This window comes from Dermochelys coriacea, chromosome 5, assembly GCF_009764565.3.
Source record: "Dermochelys coriacea isolate rDerCor1 chromosome 5, rDerCor1.pri.v4, whole genome shotgun sequence".
Classification (NCBI taxonomy): Eukaryota; Metazoa; Chordata; order Testudines; family Dermochelyidae; genus Dermochelys; species Dermochelys coriacea.
In genome coordinates this window covers 3,329,319-3,352,744 of record NC_050072.1, presented here as the reverse complement: position 1 = coordinate 3,352,744, position 23,426 = coordinate 3,329,319, and positions in this window count along the sequence as shown.

Below are 23,426 nucleotides of genomic sequence, written 5' to 3'. Positions count from 1 at the left end.
ACCTCAATAAGGATTCTTTAAAATACAGCCAGCTCCCCTGGACTCCTTTCCCCCTCATGTTATTCTCCCAGGGGATCCTGCCCATCAGTTCCCTGAGTGAATCAAAGTCTGCTTTTCTGATGTCCAGGGTCCGTATTCTGCTGCTCTCCTTTCTTCCTTGTGTCAGGATCCTGAACTCGACCATCTCATGGTCACTGCCTCCCAGGTTCCCATCCACTTTTGCTTCCCCTACTAATTCTTCCCGGTTTGTGAGCAGCAGGTCAAGAAGAGCTCTGCCCCTAGTTGGTTCCTCCAGCACTTGCACCAGGAAATTGGCCCCTACACTTTCCAAAAACTTCCTGGATTGTCTGTGCACCGCTATATTGCTCTCCCAGCAGATATCAGGGTGATTGAAGTCTCCCATGAGAACCAGGGCCTGCGATCTAGTAACTTCCGTTAGTTGCCGGAAGAAAGCCTCGTCCACCTCATCCTCCTAGTCTGGTGGTCTATAGCAGACTCCCACCACAACATCACCCTTGTTGCTCACACTTCTAAACTTAATCCAGAGACTCTCAGATTTTTCTGCAGTTTCACATCTGGAGTATTGCATCCAGTTTTGGGCTGCCTGCTACAGAAGGGATGTGGACAAATTGGAGAGAGTCCAGTGGAGGGCAACAAAAATGATTAGGGGGCTGGGGCACATGACTTATGAGGAGAGGCTGAGGGAACTGGGATTGTTTAGTCTGCGGAAGAGAAGAATGAGGGGGAATTTGATGGCTGCATTCAACTACCTGAAGGGGGGTTCCAAACAGGATGGAGCTCGGCTGTTCTCAGTGGTGGCAGATGACAAAACGAGGTGCAATGGTCTCAAGTTGCAGTGGGGGAGGTCTAGGTTGGATATTAGGAAACACTATTTCACTAGGACGGTGGTGAAACACTGGAATGGGTTACCTAGGGAGCTGGTGGAATCTCCTTCCTTTGAAGTTTTTAAGGTCAGGCTTGACAAAGCCTTGGCTGGGATGATTTAGTTGGGGTTGGTCCTGCTTTGAGCAGGGGGTTGGACTAGATGACCTCCTGAGCTCCCTTCCAACCCTAATATTCCATGATTCTAAGTGCCGGAACCTTCCCTGTCCCACCCCTTCCCCTGAGGCCCCACCCCTGCCCCACCTATTCCCCCAAAGCCCCGCCTCTGCCCCGCCTCTTCCCCTGAGGCCCCACCCCTGCCTCACCTATTCCCCCCAAAGCCCCGCCTCTGCCCCGCCCCTTCCCCTGAGGCCTCACCCCTGCCTCACCTATTCCCCCCAAAGCCCCGCCTCTGCCCCGCCCCTTCCCCTGAGGCCCCACCCCTGCCCCACCTATTTCCCCCCAAGCCCCGCCTCTGCTCCGCCCCTTCCCCTGAGGCCTCACCCCTGCCTCACCTATTCCCCCCAAAGCCCCGCCTCTGCCCCGCCCCTTCCCCTGAGGCCCCACCCCTGCCCCACCTATTCCCCCCAAAGCCCCGCCTCTGCCCTGCCCCTTCCCCTGAGGCCTCACCCCTGCCTCACCTATTCCCCCCAAAGCACCGCCTCTGCCCCACCCCTTTGCCCGATGCCATGCCCCCATCCACTCCTCTTCCCTCCTCCCCCCTGACGCTCTCTACTTTTTTCTCTTCCCCCGCTCAGGTCAGGAGGGACTCATCTGCGCAGCCAGGGTTGGGAGCCGCAGCCACCCGATGCAGGTGGGAGGCGGCCCTGGCTAAGTAGGGGCTGACGCGGGTGATGACCTGACAACTCCCTGCCTCCCCCGCCCGCAGTAACTAGACATGGGGTGCCCAGTCAGTAGATCTGACCGGACACTGTCAGGTCTCCTTTTCGACCGGACTCTCTTGGCAGCGCATTGCCTCCCTTGTGGCCCACTTGCTGCCAGAGGCGTCACTCTGCTAGCAAGGCCAAGCGTAGATTATTACCCCGGTGCCGTGCTGTGCCCAGCTAGTGCATGGCAGATGGGGCAGCTGAGACTCCACCCCCCTGCAGTGGGAAGGAGGGGAAGCACCTGGCATGCAGTTCCTGCTCCCCACTCCCCTGCATTTGACTGCAGCATAGATGCTGGGGTGTGCGTGTCTCTAACTTGGCAGGTCTCTCAGGCACCTGGTTGCACCAACCCTACTTGCTGGGGCTGGCTCGGCCGTGAGAGTTATTTATTGGCTCATGATCTGGTAGCGCCATAGGGCTCCCATCCCAGATCAGGGCGGCACTCATAGAATCATAGAATCATAGAATCATAGAATATCAGGGTTGGAAGGGACCCCAGAAGGTCATCTAGTCCAACCCCCTGCTCAAAGCAGGACCAAGTCCCAGTTAAATCATCCCAGCCAGGGCTTTGTCGAGCCTGACCTTAAAAACCTCTAAGGAAGGAGATTCTACCACCTCCCTAGGTAACGCATTCCAGTGTTTCACCACCCTCTTAGTGAAAAAGTTTTTCCTAATATCCAATCTAAACCTCCCCCATTGCAACTTGAGACCATTACTCCTCGTTCTGTCATCTGCTACCATTGAGAACAGTCTAGAGCCATCCTCTTTGAAACCCCCTTTCAGGTAGTTGAAAGCAGCTATCAAATCCCCCCTCATTCTTCTCTTCTGCAGACTAAACAATCCCAGCTCCCTCAGCCTCTCCTCATAAGTCATGTGCTCTAGACCCCTAATCATTTTTGTTGCCCTTCGCTGTACTCTTTCCAATTTATCCACATCCTTCTTGTAGTGTGGGGCCCAAAACTGGACACAGTACTCCAGATGAGGCCTCACCAGTGTCGAATAGAGGGGAACGATCACGTCCCTCGATCTGCTCGCTATGCCCCTACTTATACATCCCAAAATGCCATTGGCCTTCTTGGCAACAAGGGCACACTGCTGACTCATATCCAGCTTCTCGTCCACTGTCACCCCTAGGTCCTTTTCCGCAGAACTGCTGCCGAGCCATTCGGTCCCTAGTCTGTAGCGGTGCATTGGATTCTTCCATCCTAAGTGCAGGACCCTGCACTTATCCTTATTGAACCTCATTAGATTTCTTTTGGCCCAATCCTCCAATTTGTCTAGGTCCTTCTGTATCCTATCCCTCCCCTCCAGCGTATCTACCACTCCTCCCAGTTTAGTATCATCCGCAAATTTGCTGAGAGTGCAATCCACACCATCCTCCAGATCATTTATGAAGATATTGAACAAAACGGGCCCCAGGACCGACCCCTGGGGCACTCCACTTGACACCGGCTGCCAACTAGACATGGAGCCATTGATCACTACCCGTTGAGCCCGACAATCTAGCCAGCTTTCTACCCACCTTATAGTGCATTCATCCAGCCCATACTTCCTTAACTTGCTGACAAGAATGCTGTGGGAGACCGTGTCAAAAGCTTTGCTAAAGTCAAGAAACAATACATCCACTGCTTTCCCTTCATCCACAGAACCAGTAATCTCATCATAAAAGGCGATTAGATTAGTCAGGCATGACCTTCCCTTGGTGAATCCATGCTGACTGTTCCTGATCACTTTCCTCTCCTCTAAGTGCTTCAGGATTGATTCTTTGAGGACCTGCTCCATGATTTTTCCAGGGACTGAGGTGAGGCTGACCGGCCTGTAGTTCCCAGGATCCTCCTTCTTCCCTTTTTTAAAGATGGGCACTACATTAGCCTTTTTCCAGTCATCCGGGACTTCCCCCGTTCGCCACGAGTTTTCAAAAATAATGGCCAAGGGCTCTGCAATCACAGCCGCCAATTCCTTCAGCACTCTCGGATGCAATTCGTCCGGCCCCATGGACTTGTGCACGTCCAGCTTTTCTAAATAGTCCCTAACCACCTCTATCTCTACAGAGGGCTGGCCATCTCTTCCCCATTTTGTGTTGCCCAACACAGCAGTCTGGGAGCTGACCTTGTTAGTGAAAACAGAGGCAAAAAAAGCATTGAGTACATTAGCTTTTTCCACATCCTCTGTCACTAGCTTGCCTCCCTCATTCAGTAAGGGGCCCACACTTTCCTTGGCTTTCTTCTTGTTGCCAACATACCTGAAGAAACCCTTCTTGTTACTCTTGACATCTCTTGCTAGCTGCAGCTCCAGGTGCGATTTGGCCCTCCTGATATCTTTCCTACATGCCCGAGCAATATTTTTATACTCTTCCCTGGTCATATGTCCAACCTTCCACTTCTTGTAAGCTTCTTTTTTATGTTTAAGATCCGCTAGGATTTCACCATTAAGCCAAGCTGGTCGCCTGCCATATTTACTATTCTTTCGACTCATCGGGATGGTTTGTCCCTGTAACCTCAACAGGGATTCCTTGAAATACAGCCAGCTCTCCTGGACTCCCTTCCCTTTCATGTTAGTCCCCCAGGGGATCCTGGCCATCTGTTCCCTGAGGGAGTCAAAGTCTGCTTTCCTGAAGTCCAGGGTCCGTATCCTGCTGCTTACCTTTCTTCCCTGCGTCAGGATCCTGAACTCAACCAACTCATGGTCACTGCCTCCCAGATTCCCATCCACTTTTGCTTCCCCCACTAATTCTACCCGGTTTGTGAGCAGCAGGTCAAGAAAAGCGCTCCCCCTAGTTGGCTCCCCTAGCACTTGCACCAGGAAATTGTCCCCTACGCTTTCCAAAAACTTCCTGGATTGTCTATGCACCGCTGTATTGCTCTCCCAGCAGATATCAGGAAAATTAAAGTCACCCATGAGCATCAGGGCATGCGATCTAGGCTTATTGAAATGACAGCCCGTGCTCCAAAGAGCTCCCAGGCCAGGCGGCTGGGTCCTTTATTTAGTGCTGCGATGGCCAAGGTGTTTGAATCGAATCTTAAACTGAAGCTGTTTGGGGCCAGATCTCCAGCTGTCAGATGGCGCACTGGTGCCACGGGATGCAGGGGGGCTGCAATGCTGTTTGCTGCCTGGCCCAGTATTGTGTGTCCAGCATGGTTGTCACAGGGTGCAGCCCTCAACCCCAGACTGGCACCTCCTCCTGGTCGTGTTGGGGATTAGCTCGAGCCCAACGCCTACATTCGTGGTCTGCACCCCAGCACTCTGTCTCTGCTCCCACCTGCGGCTCCTCTCTCAGCTCCCGGAACACGTCTTCTTCTGGACCCAGCCCTCTGGCTGGGTCGTCATCTGTGTTTCCCCCTTCCCTGGAGGTAAGGGGGAATCTCTGTCCAACCATCCAGCCACTTCCCCAGCCTGGGAGGGGGCTGCGAGCAAATAAACTGTCTTCAGTTATTTAGGTTCCTCCTGTGCTCAGGGAAACAGGACTTTGTGCAATATTGGGGAATAAACCAGATTGCATCAAAGGCATCAGATTCCATCATCAATTCCCCACCCCCCAGCTGGAAGAATCCCACATTTTGGCTAGCCCCTTTGGTCCAAAGGATGAACACTGTCATCATAACGATTTATTTTAAAAATGTCTTTAGTGCCACTAATATACAAAGTGCTTCGCAAGCTAGCGGCCTGATTCTGCATCTCTTGCTTAGCTGCGGAGTCATACTCTGGCGAGTAGCCGAGTGGAAATCCACTGTTCACGTTGCATGCGTAAGATTCTACTCAACGGGTGAAATTTATCCCTGTGTTGAGGGCAGAGCTTAGGGGAGGTCTCGTCCAATATGCGCAGGGTTTCAGATGAGATGAAGAGCTGAGATCCTGCTTTAAGATCCCCATGCTGTGCATCGTTAGGGTCCTGGCTTTACTAATTACATTCTGTGCAGCTAAAATTACCCAGGGCACCTTGACTGGAGACTATTCTGCGTCACTTTTTACAGACAGCATTGCTGGACTCTGTTAAGCAGCTGCCACGTCCCATCCCAGAGCTGGCTGCATTTTAGTGGTGGGTGAAATGTTAATGATCTACAAGGCTTTGGGCTGAACAGCACAATGGAAAGGTGAGGCCCTATTGTTATAGAAACATAGAATCACAGGACTGGAAGGGACCTGGCGAGGCCTCTAGTCCAGTCCCCTGCACTCGTGGCAGGACTAAGTATTATCTAGCCCATCCCTGACAGGTGTTTGTCTAACCTGCTCTTATGTGGGGTTCTAGTTGGGAAAGTTGCCATGGAATTGTTTTAACAGGGAAGGAAGGTTACGGGGACCAGGAAGAGACAAAGGGAAGGGGAATCTGGCAGAAGGGCGAGGGAGATGGTTCCTAGTGGCTGCTCTCAGCCATGGCGCCGACACATTAAAAACACATTAAAATCTCATCGATGTGTTTGCTCTCGCCACAGTGCGTTAATAACACTCAGAGCTTTTAGGAGGGGTGTGGTGCTTTTGCGGTAGATTGCATTGCTGGGTCAGCACATAGGCCCTCCGCGCTGTGCAAACAGCGAGCTGTTAGCACACCGGGGGGCAGTGAGATTAAAAGACATTTGTGGGCAGGGAGGTCAGTGACACATTCTAATTTTCATCTGTTTGTTTTCTTGCGCCATTAACACAGCCTGCGGGTTGCAGCTAAAGGGAGTTGGCCCTAAAGGGAGTTTGCTTTCTCAGGGCTGTCTCCGTCCTCGTGCGGAGCCCATCGAATGAGACTGCAGTGCCTGCCACAATTGTACATTGTGGATATAAAGCTATAGGGCTGGATCTTAAAGTTACACCAATTTATGGCAGCTGAGGATCCAGCCTTTGTATTCCTGTCCCCTTCATCCTACAGGAAGTTTGTTGGTTTTCTCTGGGCGAGTGTCATACGGTGGCGTGTCTGGGTCCAAGCACTGGGCTCCGGACCCATCGAGCTTCATGCTCATTCTCATCTCTTCTAAGAGGGAAGGCTCCCCAGGCAGCTGCCCAGCAAGCTGTGCACACCTGCCTGGCGGGGGCGCCGGCACTCCGGTGGAAGGCAGCAGCCATGTGAACTCACGGTCATGCCGCCCTGGGCCAGTGCTATAGGGGGCTGGGAAGCCAAGACCAAAGCCTTGAACCTGTCCTGGGGAGCCAGGGCCAAGGCGTCAGTGGCATGGCACAGAATTGCAGGAGCCAAGCCTGCAGCTCACGAATGTGTGGCTCACTGTGGCTAAGCCTGACCCACAGCAGGGCTGTGGCATGGTCGCCAGCAATCGGCAGGAAAGCGACCGCTCCGCAACAGTGGCTCTTGATGTGTCCAGCAGCAGTGAGAAGGTCAGGGAGCTGCACTCAGGGAGCGGGGCTGGGGGTGGGCTCCCAGTTCTGCAGCTGGGGCTGGCATAGACTTACGCCCTCCGTGGATCAGGCTCAGAGGGGGATGTGCCACTGGCGGACCAGTGAGCAACAGAGCCCCTCAACTTAGGACATGGATCGTCCAGGGCTAGAATGCCAAGGGCAGGGCTGAAATGCTGACGTGGCAGCATCAGGATCCAGAGGGGGCGGGTTCATTCCCCCTCCTTCAGCCAGGCTACGGGGAGATCCTGTGGGGGCAGCGCTTGGGTTGGGCGTGGAAGTGCGAGTCAGAGGGGCAGGAACTGGAGCAGGTTTGGAGGCGTCACTTTATTGCTAGCTGGTTAAGAGCGCTTCATTTGCAAGAAAGAGCCCTCCATGCATCCACAGGGGGTCAGGTCCAGGGCTCTCCCACAGGCGGTGCTCCAGAGGGGGCTGGGGCCCAGACATGTGCACAAAAGCAATCCTTAGAATGCCTCCTGCTGGAGACAGCACATCTGTGGCCCCAGCCATGCAAGCAGGTCCACTTGGGCCACGCACCAGCCCTTTGTAGCACCCCTCAGCCCCCTGCTGGGGCATTTCCTCCATAGATGGACTCAGAGGGAGCAGTGCCACTTCCTGAATCGTTAATATGATTTCCTGCGGCTCCCAAGGGCCGGATCCCTAGGTGCTTGTGCCCTCATTTGCACCTGTTCAAAATGGGATGTGAAATCCCACCTGCGCAGAGCTCTTTGCTCGTACCCAGGGTGGCATTTTACAACCACTGCAAGTGACAAGACACCAGCTGGGGGAGAATGAGCCTTCATCAGAGTTCCTGGGATGTTTCCCAGCCAAACACCAGCCAGGCACAGGCCCACTTAGTTTACGAGTGCGGACACCCTCCTAGCCTGAGGCACCAGACTGACTGAGTACAGGGTGGCTTTTGTCTCGTTTTTTTTGCATTTACAGAGCTGGCTCTGTTCTGCGGATCAGAGTTTTCACATTTATTAGAGAATGCATTATGGCAAAAAGTAGGTGGAGGTTTTAAAGTTTATGCGGTTTCTTGTTAAAGGTCTCGTATATATGATTCATCTCCGTATCTTGCACCCTTTTCATGGTATATTTCTACATCAAAGCCACTGTAAAACCCAGCCTGTTCCTTTATGTAGAGGAAGTAATATATGGGAAGTTTGGAATGGTTATAGAATATTTTTAGTGCATTCCTTTATATTGCTGTGGCCCTGAGTCCTCTTAATAAAGGGAGAGCATGTAGTCTGCTCTTTGTGGATTATAATGGAGTGTGCCAAGAGGTGGTAGTTTCATAGGTTCAGAACCTGGCTCTGTCACTGATGGGATATGCGAGTTTGGCCAAGCCATTTCCCATTTCTGTACCTCAGTTTCCCTACCTATCGAATGAAGAGAAATGCTGCCAGGAGTAAGTGCACACAAGGCACGAGTGTAAAGAAATGGATGTCTTGTTGGTCTGCATTGGTATAACCCATAGGCTGCTAAGAAACTCATTTAGTCAGGGAGACAGATCCTGGCAGAAGAGACTTTACTGGTGATTTGCTGAGCATCTAAAATGAACTGCACCACAGCTGACTTTAAGCATTTCTCCAAGATCTAACTCCTATTCATTCAGATGAAGAGAATGTGTAAATGGTCAGCAGCAGCACCATCTGGTGGATCCCAATAATATTACACAACCTATATTGTTTAAACCCCTTAGGGCTAGTAACACTGTCCCCTGAGCTCATTTACTCCGGCTACAACTAACGGCTGCTTTAGGGCCCAGTCCTGGTCCCATCAAAGACATCCAGATCAGACAGCTGTTCTGCCCACTTGCTGCTCCCTACCAAGAACAGGGGCAACTCCCTCAGCTTTGCCAAAGGGTTGAATATCAGCCTCTCTTACCTGTTAAAAGAAAAGGAGTACTTGTGGCACCTTAGAGACTAACAAATTTATTAGAGCATAAGCTTTCGTGAGCTACAGCTCACTTCATCGGATGCATTTGTAAATTTGTAAATGCATCCGATGAAGTGAGCTGTAGCTCACGAAAGCTTATGCTCTAATAAATTTGTTAGTCTCTAAGGTGCCACAAGTACTCCTTTTCTTTTTGCGAATACAGACTAACACGGTTGCTACTCTGAAACCTGTGATCTTACCTGTTAGTTTCTTCTTTTGCTCCATCCCCCTTTTTTCCCTACAACTCACTTTCCCGTCCTTGGACACAGCATGCCCGATGCCCATTCTTAACTTGCCCTCCTTACCCACTCCCTGCTTTGCTCCCCCTCAGGGCTAGAGTGCTGCCTTTATCATGCTTTGCAGACCCTCCTTTCTCGACCTTCTGCCAATGCCCCATCCCCCTTTCCTGGTGAAGGGGTGAGTTGATCCACGATGGAGGCCTGGGATCTAGTCTCAGCTGACACTGACTCTCTCTGTGGCCTTGGGTGAGTCTCTTCCTGTCTCAGTTTCCCCAGCTGTAAATGAAAATGACAATACTCACCCTCCTGTGTACAGGGCTTGATAGACCTATGACTGAAACACACCATGTTGGCACTCAGCTACCGCAGCTGTGGCCTCACTATATAGAGTGTAATAAGAATGATGTGGTATTATTACACGTGGCAACACGGACAAATTGCTAAGGATGAGTACAAAAGAACAGCGCAAGCATGTAGGAATCCAATCAAAAAGGCAAAGGCACAAAATGAGTTACACCTCATAAGGGACAGTAAAGGCAATGAGAAGAGATCCTATAAGTACATTAGGAGCAAGAGAAAGTTGAAGGAAAGTGTAGGTCCTCTACTTTGCAGGGAAGGTGGACGACACCAAGAAGGCCTAGGTGTTGAATGCCTATTTTGGGTCACTCTTCACGAAAAAGGTTACTTGTGAGCAGATGCTTAATGCAATTAATATTAAGGGAAGGAACTCAAGCCAGAATAGGGAAGAACAGTTTAAAGAATAATTAGTTAAGTTAGATGTATTCAAGTCAGTAGGGCGTGATGAATAGGGTGCTTAAAGAACTAGCTGCAGCAATCTCAGAACCATTAGTAATTATCTTCGGGAACTCCTGGAGGACAGGTGAGATCTCAGAGGACTGGAGAAGGGCAAACATAGAACCTATCTTTAAAAAGGGAAACACAGAGGACCTGGTTAATTATAGATCAGTCAGCGTAACTTTGATACCTGGAAAGATACTGGCACAATTTATTAAACAATCAATTTGTAAGTACATAGAGCACAATAGAGTTATAAGGAATAGCCAACAAGATTTGTTAAGAACAAATCATGCCACACCAACATAATTTCCTTCTTTAACAGGGCAGATGTGGTAGATGTGATATACCTTGATTTTTTCACACAGCTTTTCACACAGTCCCACATGACATTCTCATAAGCAAACTAGGGAAATGTGATCTAGAGGAAATAACTCTGAGGTGGATGCACAACTGGTTGCAAAAGTGTATTTACAGAATCCTAGAATATCAGGATTGGAAGAGAACTCAGGAGGTCATCTAGTCCAACCCCCTGCTCAAAGCAGGACCAACCCCAACTAAATCATCAAAGTTATCAATGATTTGTTGTCAAATTGTGAGGGCATATCAAGTGGGGACCCACAGGCATCAGTCCTGAGTCTGGTACTATTAAATATTTTCAGTAATGACTTGGATAATGGAAAGCAGAGTAAGTTTATAATATTTGCAGACACCGAGCTGGGAGGGGTTGCAAACACCATGGAGGGCAGGAGTAGAATTCAAAAGGATCTGGACAAATTGAAGAATTGGACTGCAAGCAACAAAATGAAATTCAATAAAGACAAGTGCAAAGTGCTTCACTTAGGGAGGAAAAATCAACCCCCCAACTACAGCTAGCGGCTAGAATAACCGGCTAGGGGGTAGCACTGCTGAAAAGGATCTGAGGGTTATAGTTGATCACAAATTGAACATAAGCCAATACGATGATGCAGCTGCAAAAAAGGCTAATCTCATGCTGGAGTGTATTAACAATAATGTTGTATGTCAGACCCAGAAGGTCGTTGTCCCGCTCTGCTTGGCACTGGCGAGACCCCAGCTGGAGTGCTGTGCCCTGTTCTGGGTGCCACGCTTTAAGAAAGATGTGGTAAAACTGGAGAGAGTCCAGAGGAGAGCAACACAAATGATCAAAGGTTTAGAAAACCTGACCTGTGAGGAAAGGTTGAATGCATTGGGCATGTTTAGTCTTGAGAAAAGAAGACTTGAGGGGGGAAGAGTGTTGAGGGCTGTTATGAAGAGGACAGTGATCAATCGTTCTCTGTGTCCACTGAAGGCAAGGTAAGAAGCAATTGGCTTAATCTGCAGCCAGGGAGATTTTGGTTGGATAACAGGAAAAGTTTTCAGAGTAGCAGCCGTGTTAGTCTGTATTCGCAAAAAGAAAAGAGTACTTGTGGCACCTTAGAAACTAACAAATTTGTTAGTCTCTGAGGAAAAGTTTTCTAACTAAGGGGAGTTAAGCTCCGGAACAGGCTCTCAAGGGAGGTGGTGGAATCCCCACCACTGGAGGTTTTGTAGAACAGGTTGGACACACACCTGGCAGGTATTGCAGTACATTTGGTCCTGGCTCAGCACAGCTCTTGAGGTCCCTCCCAGCCCTCCATCTCAATGACTCTCTGGTTGTTTATATGCTCTCCCCGTTCTTACAGTTGTAGCACCACAGGTGCTGTTGTTCTGGGTGCTGCGCACACCTGCAGAGAGAGACCGTCCGTTCCCTGAGGAGCTTACACGCTACACAGACAAGGCAGCGGGGAGAAGGAAAGGATTATTATCCCCAGATAGGAAACTCCCGGGGAGTGGGCAGGACCACGGCTCGGGCTTGGGTCTCTTGTGCTCTCAGCTACAAGGCTGAGACGTCCTCTACGCCCCAACCTCTCTTGCTCTTGGAATGATGGAGTTGGGCCTGAACTGGGAGCCATCTGGGAGCACACATAGCTCTGAGCCTGGCCACTAACTCTATAATAATAGGCCGAGTTACCAGCAGCTCCCAGCCCCAACAGCCGAGCTCTCTGGAGGAGCCTGGGACTGTAACATAACCACCCGTCACTGGTTAGAATCACGACTCCCGCTACTGTTAAAAGCTGGCATTTTAACCAGCATGTCCCGGGGCTGCAGTGAAACAGATGAACCTCTCAGTCCATGTTTCAAAGCGCCTGCAGGTCCCATTTGGAAGCAGGTGACGCGATAAATATTGAGCAAAGAAAGCGAATCTGTATCCGGAGTGTTTTAATAAAGAGGAAATCGGCAAAGGGCTGTTGGCTGCTGCCAAGCTGCGGTTTTAGTGTCCCTCCCGGCGTGGAGTTTATTGCTGTCATTTCGTTCCAGTTTTACTGTTGTTTTTGTCCTTATCTCCCAGCTTCCTTCTGGCTCTCACTGCCTTTGATTTAATGGAACTTTTAGTGGCAGGAGCACTGAATTACCCTGCAGCCAGGGCCTTTCCAACACGCCGGTCACAGATAAGATGTGTTCTCTCTGCGACCGCAGTGTTCCCGCCACAGCCACACCGTGTACATCTGTTCTAAATATTTATGGTCTCTCCAAGCAAGGCACAGACTCCCCATCATCCGGCTGAGAGCAGCTGCCCGTAGGACCCCAGTCCTTCACCCAGCTGCTGGTTGGTCCCCTTCCTTTACAGGGAGGACGAAGGCTGGGGTGTTTGGATCAGGTCACCTCCAGACTTCCCCTTTCCCCGTCTCCCCCACAGTGTTTCAGAGGGGTCAGAAATGCTCGCACTGTTACATTTCTTGTGCCTTTTTTGGGTGGCATTACCCTGGGCTAGTGGGCGCTGTGCCATGGGGTTTCTCTGCCTTCTGAGTCAGGATCGAACCCAGCTCTGCCCGGGGAGGTCCTGGTCTTTGGGACAGGGAGCACGAAACATCCACGGCACTTGTGGGAAAAGTCAGGGGGTCTCTGGGCCCAGACTGGGTGGGTGGTTGTATCCTGTCCAGTAGGGGAGACAGGATGGCACCTTGGGTCAGCAGTGACACAGCAGGAGGGTTGCCATACCTGGGCATGGGTGGGGCTGGGTTTGTTCTTTTGCCCTTTGGCTTCTATGGCATCTGTCTCGTCTGCACTCTTCCAGGCAAGGACAGTGTGTGCAGCACCCAGCATCCTGCCTGCAGCCTTTGGGCCCTACCATCATGCAGTGCAAACAATCACCCTGGCAATACCGCAGCCTCGCTCTGCTTCCCAGCCCCAGCGGATCCACACGGGCTGACCCTTGTGGCACTCTGCAGTCCCTCTGAAGGGTTTGCTTCCATGGAGCTGATTGCAGGGTTGGTTCTAAACTCTTTGGGGGAAGGCACTGTGCTCTGCGCTCGTTTGTACAGCACCTGGCCCGAGAGGGCCCAGACCCAAAGGTGGCGGCTAGCTTAACATAAATATTAAGACATCTGAAAAAACCACATCATGGAGGTTGCAAAGCCAATCGCTGAAAAGTGAGGACAGGCCAGAGTTAAGGCTGCCTGTGAAAAAGATGCAGAAGCCTCCTACCTAGCCTGCCCCACTTTCTCCCCACCTCACCCCCTGATCCGATCCCAGTCTTCCCCCATATGGCTTCCTTTCCCCCCTCACCCATCTCCCCTGGTTCCCAGGTCCAGTCCTCTTGCCCAGCCAGGCGCAGTCTCCCTCCGCAGCTCCCATTCTCAGTCTCCTCCTCCTCCTTTGTGGCCCCAATCCTCCACTATAGTCCAATTCTTGTTCCCTCTGCATCTGAATCAGGCCACTTCCTCCTCCAGGCAGCCTGGTAGCAGCAGGAGGAGGGAGGGGGTGCCTCCCTGAGAGCACTGGAGAGACTGTCTCCCTACCCTCCGTTCCAGTGCCATGCCTGCCAGGAGGAGCAATTGCAGGGAACGTCCTGCTCAGCCCCTGCAACCTTGGGCTGTAGCATGCCCAGTCGCTCGGTGGGGACGGTGCATGCTCCATCCAGCCAGAGTTAGGCACTCTGAGGGGATGGAGCATGCCCAGTGGAAAGGGAATCTTTGGAGGTTTTAGCTGCAAAACTCTAACACATCTCCACTGAGCATGTGCAACCTGACATTTCTGAAGGGCTTATAACTTGGCCAAACATGGGTGTTTTTAACCTGGGAACAGAAAAAAGCATCTCCCTGCAACCAAGGCGACCCACCCTGCCAATTTCAAGTCCCTGCTCCAAAGTGTGGAGGCCCCAGCGGTATGGTCCAAAGAATTTTTTTTTAACATGGGCAAACCAGCGTCTTTTCCTCTGGTCTCAGCCTCAGAAATAGCAGAATCATGTTAGCTAAAATGTTCAAAAGGAAAAAAAAATTCTGCCTGAGGCAGCCACCCGGGGAGGAAAATTTCAGCTGAAGAGCTTAAAGTTTGGCACAGTTATTAAGCACTGAAAACAGGTTCTTAGAATGGGAAGTGTCAGGCAACCTTATGTCCAGGTGACACTACTGGCTTGGCCTACCGTAATATTATTCAGCCCATCATCACCCAGCTAGAGCACGCAGGCTGGCACAGAACGAAGGAATAATTCATACTAAACTACAGCTGTCAAATAAGCAGCCAGGCTCCTTGTCTGGGCTGCCTCAGCCTGCTTTTCGTCATCTTGGAATCCCCGCTACTTCCCATCACTCAACCCTTTGCCCCAGGTCTCCCTGCTCCTTTACATGGGTAGCTGTGTCTCCACTGATGCTGCTGAAACCACAGGATTTTTTATGGAACAATAGAACTGCCTCTGGGACTAGGAAAACCTCCCCCACCCCGTTGCAGGGCATACAGGCTGGGGGTAGGGCTCCCCAAGGCCCCGCCACCCTGTTGGAGCCACGCGGGTGGGGCTGGTCGTGAAGGGTGAGTCAATTGCCTGGAGTGATAGATTCTGCTCCACTTTCTGCCCCCTTCCAGGCGCAGGGGAGATGAGATAATTATCCCGTACAGCTGGCACTGGCGGGGGAAAGCACTGTCCTCCAGCGTCAGTGGGCCCAGTTCCCCGGAAGCTGATGAGGAGAGGGGAGCACCTGAGATTGGGGGACACATCCATCTCGGGTTCTTTCTCCTTGCTCACAGCACCCAGGTGAGGGAAGCCCGCAGGAGAAATTAGCTGCCGGGGTGTTGGGGAGCCATCCTGCCCCTAGTCCCAGGCCAATGAGAAGAAGCCATGGCCAAGGTAGCAGAAGAGAGCTTGTGAAAGCCATTGGTGGGCTCTGATTTTATAGGGGAGCCCAGGAAGGGGACTCAGTTTGTGTGAGTCAGATGGCACTGGGGGAAGTTCTAAAACACGGGGAAGGGAAACCTCCACTCAACTGGTGGGCTGGGGAGGAAGGGTGGTTCATGCAGAGGAGGGGGCATCAGGACTCCTGGGTTCTTTTCCCAGCTCTGTCCCAGCTGCCTGGGTTTGGGTGAGTCACTTAGCTTGCTCCCTGTCTTGCTTTCCCCATCTGTACAATGGGGGTGCTGAGATGTCCCCTCCTCTGAGAGGGGCTGGATCTTTCTCTGCTGGATCAAAGAGCCCATTATTAAATATTCATTCCCCGGGGAGGTACTTATAGACTGATCAAGTCACCCCTTAGCCTTCTCTGTGTCAAACTAAATAAACTGAGCTCCGTGAGTCTCTCACTCTAAGGCAGGTTTTCTAATCCTTTCCTCATTCTCGTGGCTCTTCCCTGAACCCGCTCCAATTTCTCAACATCCTTTGAGGATAGTGGTCACCAAAACTGGACCCAGGATCCCAGCAGCGGTCGCATAAGTGCCAGGTACAGAGGGAAAATCACCTCTCTGCTCCCTTTTGGCCACAGCATCACACAGGGAGCTCAGGTTCAGCTTTTTATCCACCAGGACTTATAGAATCTCACTCGCCTGAAAACAGATGTTCCCAGTTCCTCCTTAATCCAGGAGTCCCCTGCTTCTTCCAGACCCTATTTCTAGAGCAGTCTCACCTGCTCGCTGAGATTCCTCTGACTCTCCAGCAGACCCCTGGCAGCTTTCTGCTGCTTTCCCCCTGGCCACCAAGCTCTCTCAGCCACCTTCCTGCCCACGCCCCTGGGAGCTCCTCTCTTGAGGAGGTGGGCCAAGATGGACTCATTCTTCAAAAAGGAACCCAACACAGGTAGACAATGCCCTGTCTCCCCTTAGATGGGCCAGCCATCCCGTGACTGGCCATCAGCAGGGTTCATCCCTGGACCCACGAGACTTTCCCACTTGAGCTAAAGGACGAGCTTCTCCTTCGTCTGGCAGCTGTGGTAGGCTGTTATTCTGTTATAGGGACCAGTCTTCCCCCATATGGCTCCTAGTCCCCTCTGCAACTGTCTCCTCTGGTTCCCAGGCCCACTGGAGCAGAACGAAGCCATGCATGCTGTGCTCGTGTGGCCTCCAGGTGCACACATGGCAAATAACCCAGGATGACTCACAAACATGGAATCCCCAGAGGAATGGACCTCAGTTGGTCATAGCAACAGCACCCCAGCTCTGGATCCCCCTCAAACAGCCCTGCCAGGGAAAGCCAGGGGAAAAGATGGACCCGATGCACCACAGCCATGGGCTCCACCGGCCCTGTAAGGAAGGGGAGTACATTCCAGAGTCAAGGTCCCTCCACGGAGGATGTCCTGCCTACAGACCTCTCGGTCTGTGTGAACAGCTGATGGAGCATGAAGAGACCAGAGCAGGCTCCTCGCCAAACCCAGGCCTAAGGACAGACTGACAAGGAGCTACCAGGGTGGAGAACCTCAGCTCCCACCACCTTTTCCATGGCCTCCTCTGGCACAGACAGCTGAGCTGGCAACAGGGGTAGGTCCCTTAGCTGCCCCGCTATGGGCTGCGGCCACTAGAGGGTGCCATGATCCCCCCACCCCTCCACACAGAGCCAGTCGTACGTTACAAGGTGAAACTCTTGCCAAGGTGTCCAGAAATAGTAACTCGCATGGTCCTTTACAAGACTTTACTGAAGACAGTGCTTTATGGGGGTCTCAACCAATTACATATATCTATATGTTGCTTTAAAAGGGCTACTGTCACAAAACTGAAAACAATTATGAGCCAAACCAGCTGGGAGGAAGAATTTAGTTAGACAAATATGAATAATAAGTGGGACTTGTTTAAAAGCACTTCACTAGATGCCAAAAAAACCACAATCAAGAAAGAAGGCCATATTGGTTAAAAAACTGACCTGGTTTAGAGCAGAACTGATGGCAGCTATAATAAATAATTAAATTAAATTAAATAAACATGCATATAACAGATGGAAGAAAGGATAATTTGATAGTAATGAATATAAATCAGAAGCTAGGAATTGTAGAAAACTGATAAGAGAAGCCAAGGGACACAAGGCAAACTCTATGGCCAGCAGAGCTAAGGACAATAAGGAGTTTTTAAAGAATATTTGTCGGGTCAATAAATATTTCTATTCTATGTGTGGGGAAAAAGATGATGTAGTCTCATCATACTATGATGATACTCTTTCCATTCCACTAGTGTCTCAGGAGGATGTTAAACATCAGCTACTAAAGTTAGTCATTTTAAAATCAGCAAGTCTGGATAACTTGCATCCAAAGTGTTTTAAAAGAGCTGGCTGAGGAGCTCGCTGGGCCATTAATGTTGATTTTCAATAATGCTTGGAACACTGGGGAAGTTCCAGAAGACTGCAAGAAAGCTAATGTTGTACCAATATTTAAACAGGTTAAATGGGATAACCTGGATAATTATAGGCCCTGACACTTATCCGGGGCAAGATAATGGAGCAGCTGACATGGGTCTTGATTAATAAAGAATTAAAGGAGGATTATATAATTAATGCCAATCAACAGGGGTTTATGGAAAATAGATCCTGTCAGACTAATTTGACATCTTTTGATGAGATTACAAGTTTGATTCATAAGGTAATAGTGTTGATGTAATATCCTTTGACTTCTCACGGCATGACATTTTGATTAAAAAATTAGAACGATATAAAATTAACATTAACATCAAATTAACATAGCACACATTAAATGGATTAAAAGCTGGCTAACTGACAGGTCTCAAAATGCATGCAGTGTTGTTGTAGCCATATCAGTCCCAGGATATTACCGAGACCAGGTGGGTAAGGTAATACCTTTTACTGGCCCAACTTCTGCTGGTGAGAGAGACAAGTTTTCACAGGGCTTGTCTTTCTCACCAAGAGAAATTGGTCTAATAATAGGTCTCAAAATGTAATTCTAAATGGGAAATCATCATCAAGTGGGTGTGTTTCCAGTGGGCTTTCATAAGGCTGATTTGCGTCCATTTATTCTTTTATATATATCACATTGGTAGATGTGCAGGTGAACTAGCCTCTGATAGTGTGGCTGATGTGATTAGGCCCTATGATGGTGTCCCCTGAATAGATATGTGGACACAGTTGGCAACGGGCTTTGTTGCAAGGATAGGTTCCTGGGTTAGTGGTTCTGTTGTGTGGTGTGTGGTTGCTGGTGAGTATTTGCTTCAGATTGGGGGGCTGTCTGTAAGCAAGGATTGGTCTGTCTCCCAAGATCTGAGAGAGCGATGGCTCGTCCTTCAGGATAGGTTGGAGATCCTTGATGATGCGTCGGAGAGGTTTTAGTTGAGGGCTGAAGGTGATGGCTAGTGGCGTTCTGTTATTTTCTTTGTTGGGCCCGTCCTGTAGTAGGTAACTTCTGGGTACTCTTCTGGCTCTGTCAATCTGTTTCTTCACTTCAGCAGGTGGGTATTGTAGTTGTAGGAATGCATGATAGAGATCTTGTAGGTGTTTGTCTCTGTCTGAGGGGTTGGAGCAAATGCGGTTATATCGTAGAGCTTGGCTGTAGACAATGGATCGTGTGGTGTGATCTGGGTGAAAGCTGGAGACATGTAGGTAGGAATAGCGGTCAGTAGGTTTCCGGTATTGGGTGATGTTTATGTGACCATCGCTTATTAGCATCGTAGTGTCCAGGAAGTTTTACTCAGGAAAGGGATGCAGGTTGGCATGGAGGGGACTGTGTGCACCAGGCATGGCGGCAGATGTGGTTGCTGCAGGAAAAATCAATGGGGACACCCCCCCATATCCTGTCCCTTTGGGAGAGCAGGCTAAGGGGCCAGGGGAAGGAACACTGTTCCAAATGAGATGCTATCTTAGCAAGGAAGGATTCCAGGGAGCCTGAGATTAGTCCTAGTGGATCACTTAACGATTGCCTGTTCTGTTCATTCCCTCTGAAGCCCCTGGAACGGGTCACAGTCCGAAGCCAGAATACTGGGCTAGATGGACTATTGGTTTGACCCAGTATCGCTGCTCCTCTGTTCTTATGGGTTTAGTACTGTTCATCCAGTCACCTGCCACTGCAGAAATCTTCTAGGTACTAGGGCCACACAGGAAGTGCCCCAAGAGAGAAATTTTCCCCATTGTACAGATGGGGAAACTGAGGCACAGAGGGGGGGGGAAGCAACTTGCTCCAGATCACAGGTGAATCAGTGGCAGCACTGGGAAGAGAAGCCAGCTCTCCAGTGTGTCAGCCTTGTGCTCTAACCAGTAGGTGACACTGTCTCTCTTGAAAACCAACACATTCCTGTTGGTTGGGGAAGGGGGTTGGTCAGGCTTTGAGGTCTGACAAGGCTTGGGAGGCTCCTAGAGAGGATGGGAAGGAAATATACAGCCTCTCCAACCCCACCTTCCTGCCCATCCCCCAGATCCACCTTTCCTCTCTCCCCCCATCTACCTCAGCACCCATTCCCCTAGACCGGAGTGGGCAAACTTTTTGGCCCGAGGACAACATCTGGGTATAGAAATTGCATGGCGGGCCATGAATGCTCACAAAATTGGGCTGGGGGTGCAGGAGGGGGTGAGGGCTCTGGCTGGGGGTGCAGGCTCCAGGGTAGGGCCAGAAATTAGGAGTTCGGGGTGTGGGAGGGGGCTCCAGGCTGGGGCAGGGTGGGTGTGTGTGGGGGGGGGGGTGAAGGCTCCAGCTGGGGGTGCAGGCTCTGGGCTGGGGCTGGGGATGAGGGGTTTGTGGTATAGGAGGGTGCTTTGGGCTGGGACCAAGGAGTTTGGAGGGCAGGAGGGGTTCTGGGCTGGGGCAGGTGTGGTGAAATGGGGTGGGGATAAGGGCTCCAGCTGGGGGTGTGGGTCTAGGGTGGGGCTGTGGATGAGGGGTTTGGGGTGCAGGAGGGTGCTCCGTGCTGGACCACGGGGTTCAGAGGGTGAGAGGGGGATCAGGGCTGACACAGGAAGTTGGGGCATGGGGAGTGGCTCAGGCGTGCAAGCTCTGGGTGGCGCTTACCTCTAGCGGCTCCCGGAAGCAGTGGGATATCCCCTTTCCCGGCTCCTACGCAGAGGCATGGCCAGGCTGCTCTGCAAGCTGCCCAGTCTGCAGGTGGTGCCCCTGCAGCTCCCATTGGCCACGGTTCCCGGCCAATGGGAGCTGTGGGGGTGGTGCCTGGGGTGGTGCTCGAGACGGGGGCAGCATGTGGAGTGGAGCCCCCTGGCTGCCCCTACATGTAGGAGCCAGAGGGGGGACATGCCGCTGCTCCAGTAGCTGCGCGGAGCGGCCCCTGACCCTGCTCCCCAGCTGGAGCGCCAGAGCGGTGCAAACCCCAGACCCAGCTCCACAGTGAGAGCTCGAGGGACGGATTAAAATGGCTGGTGGGCTACATCCAGCCTGCAGGCTGTAGTTTGCCCACCCCTGCCCTATATGCACATGTCTACCTATCCTTCAGCCCCATCTCTTCAGCCATCCCCCACCACCCAGACCTGCCTCCCTGCCCATCCCCCGTCCCCTAGGATCCTTGTGACAACACTCCCAATTGCTCCCATAGGAGAGTAACATTTGGAAAATCCAGATGTATTTTTAGCCTCTCCACCACGCTGGGGGTTTGGACCCTTCTGCAGGAGGTCAGTCATATGGCAGTGTGGCCAACGCTTGGTATTAAATGGCGAGTGTCATGCTATTTGGTGTTTTACTTAAAGCTCCAGCTGCTGGAGTCATGTGACAGTGTGAGATTTTCAGCTTTCATTCTTTAAAAAGGTATCTTTTAGGCCCTCGTGGCTTCAGTGAAAAACTTGAGAATTTAACTCCTAAAGGCTCAGAAACCAAGAGATGAGCCAAGCCTCCAAATTCAATGTTGTGAAAAATCTCATGATTTTTTACACCAGTCAGATGATTTTTCCAGGCGTGGGGCTGGCAATGCAGCCGCCGTCTCCCTTTGCGCTGCATCTCCTCGCCCTCTTGCATCTGTCCAGCAATGAGCCAGCACCATGTGCTCAAGCCATCACTCCATGGACCCGCCTCTTGATCCACCCGGGACTGCTCTGACCATAGTCATAGGCAGATTCCTAGAGTTTAAGGCCAGAAGGACCCCCTGGTCTGATCTCCTGTTTATCACAGGCCACCCAGCACCCGCCCACTAAACCCAATAGCCCAAATGAGACCAAAGTAGATGAGACCCACAGGAGACTAGACTATGATAGAGGGTAGGAATGATGGAAGGGCACCAGTGCTCACGGCTCCTGCAGTGGGTCTCCAGCCCCTGGGAAGGAAAGGAACAGAGCAGCCGATACCCTGTAATGCTTCCCAGGACTTCAGTCTGTGGGGTGCATTCTCCTTGCTTCACAGCTACCGTGAAGCTAAAATAATTACATGGTGGATTAAAGCGTTGCCGGCAGTAGCCAAGATCTGTTGATTCGCATTACACGGTTGAAGGAGTGTCTGACTTCAGAGCCCCAGAGGACGGGGCGAACGGATGATTTTCTGTCTGTAGTTCACCTCCCTGAGCCCGGCCCCCTCTCCCACTCGCCCACCGAGAGTTGGGTTTCATGAGACACAAAGGGAACATCAGGTCGATCGAGAACATTCCCTGGACTCTCTGGCCACTGGGACGGGAGGCGTGTTTTCACAACAACACGGGATTTGTGCGCCCCTCTCAACGAGCGGCTAGTTGGATGCAGATGTCTCATTCTCATCAGAAGTTTCCACTTTCCCATAGCCCCTGGCAGTCTTCTCCCCAGTGCCCTTTGTGACATCTCCCTCACCCCAAATTCCCCTCATCTTTCTTCCCTGCTACAGCACAATCTGCCCTCTGCAGCTAGGCCCCAGAGCGGTGGAGAGACAGCTCTCTCCCATGATCCCTTGAGAAAGGGTTTGGCTCTGCTTCCTATCAGAGCAGAGGTACCCCAGCAGAGCGTGTGAAGGTCACCGGTTCTATGCCATGTATTAGGGAGCATGCCAACATTTTCCCACCCAAACAGGGGACCAGGTTAGTGGGGAGGTCAGGAAAGCCCTGGGATTGGAGGAGAGCACAGGAGAAGGCTCCTTTGATGTATAACAAGATTAAGCTTCCCTTCTAATAAGTTCCCACGCTTGAGGGTGTTCCTCTGAACCAGGCCCTGTGTCCTAAGAGAGTGAGCACAGAGGAATCCACCACAGTCTGGGACTGCAGGAGTCTCCAAGGGAAGATGAGCAAAACCCCTCTCCCAGATACACAATAGAAGGTGGAGTCTGTAGGAGAACTACCACGTGCATTCCTGCTAAAGTGAGGACTCGCTGCACAGTGCAGATCTCGTCTGCAGCATCAGGCAATTTGGAGGCTGTTCAGATGGGGCTTGGATTTGTTTCAGGCCTGTGAGCAGCACATAGAAAAGTGAGAACAGAAGAACGGCCATATTGGGTCAGTCCAATGGTTCATCTAGCCCAATAGTCTGTCTTCTGACAGTGCCTGGTGTCAGATGCTTCAGAAGGAATGAACAGACCAGGGCACTTATTGAGTGATCCATCCCCTGTCGTCCACTCCCAGCTTCTGGCAGTCAGAGGTTTAGGGACACATAGAGCATGGGGTTGCAACCCTGACCATCTTGGCTAATAGCCATTGATGGACCTATCCTCTAGAGACTTATCCAGTTCGTTTTTGAACCCAGTTATTCTTTTGGCCTTCACAACATCCCCTGGCAATGAGTCCCACAGGTTGGCAGTGCATTTTGGAAAGAATATGTCCTTATGTTTGTTTTAAACCTACTAGCTAATAATTTCATTGAGTGACTCCTGGTTCTTGTGTTACATGAAGGGGTAGATAACACTTCCTTATTCCCTTTCTCCACAATAACACACAGATCTCTTTCTTGAGTGGTAACAGTTAATTTAGACTCCATCAATTTTGTATGTATAGTTGGAATTATGTTTTCAATGTGCATTACTTTGCATTTTTCAACACTGAATTTCATCTGCCATTTTGTTACCCCGTCACCCAGTTTTGTGAGACCCCTTTGTAACTCTTCACAGTCTGCTTTGGACTTAGCTATCTTGAGTAATTTAGTATAGTCTGAAAACTTTGCCACCTCACTGTTTATACTCCCTTTTCCAGACCATTTGTTAATGTGTTGAAGCACTTGGCCTAGGACAGATCC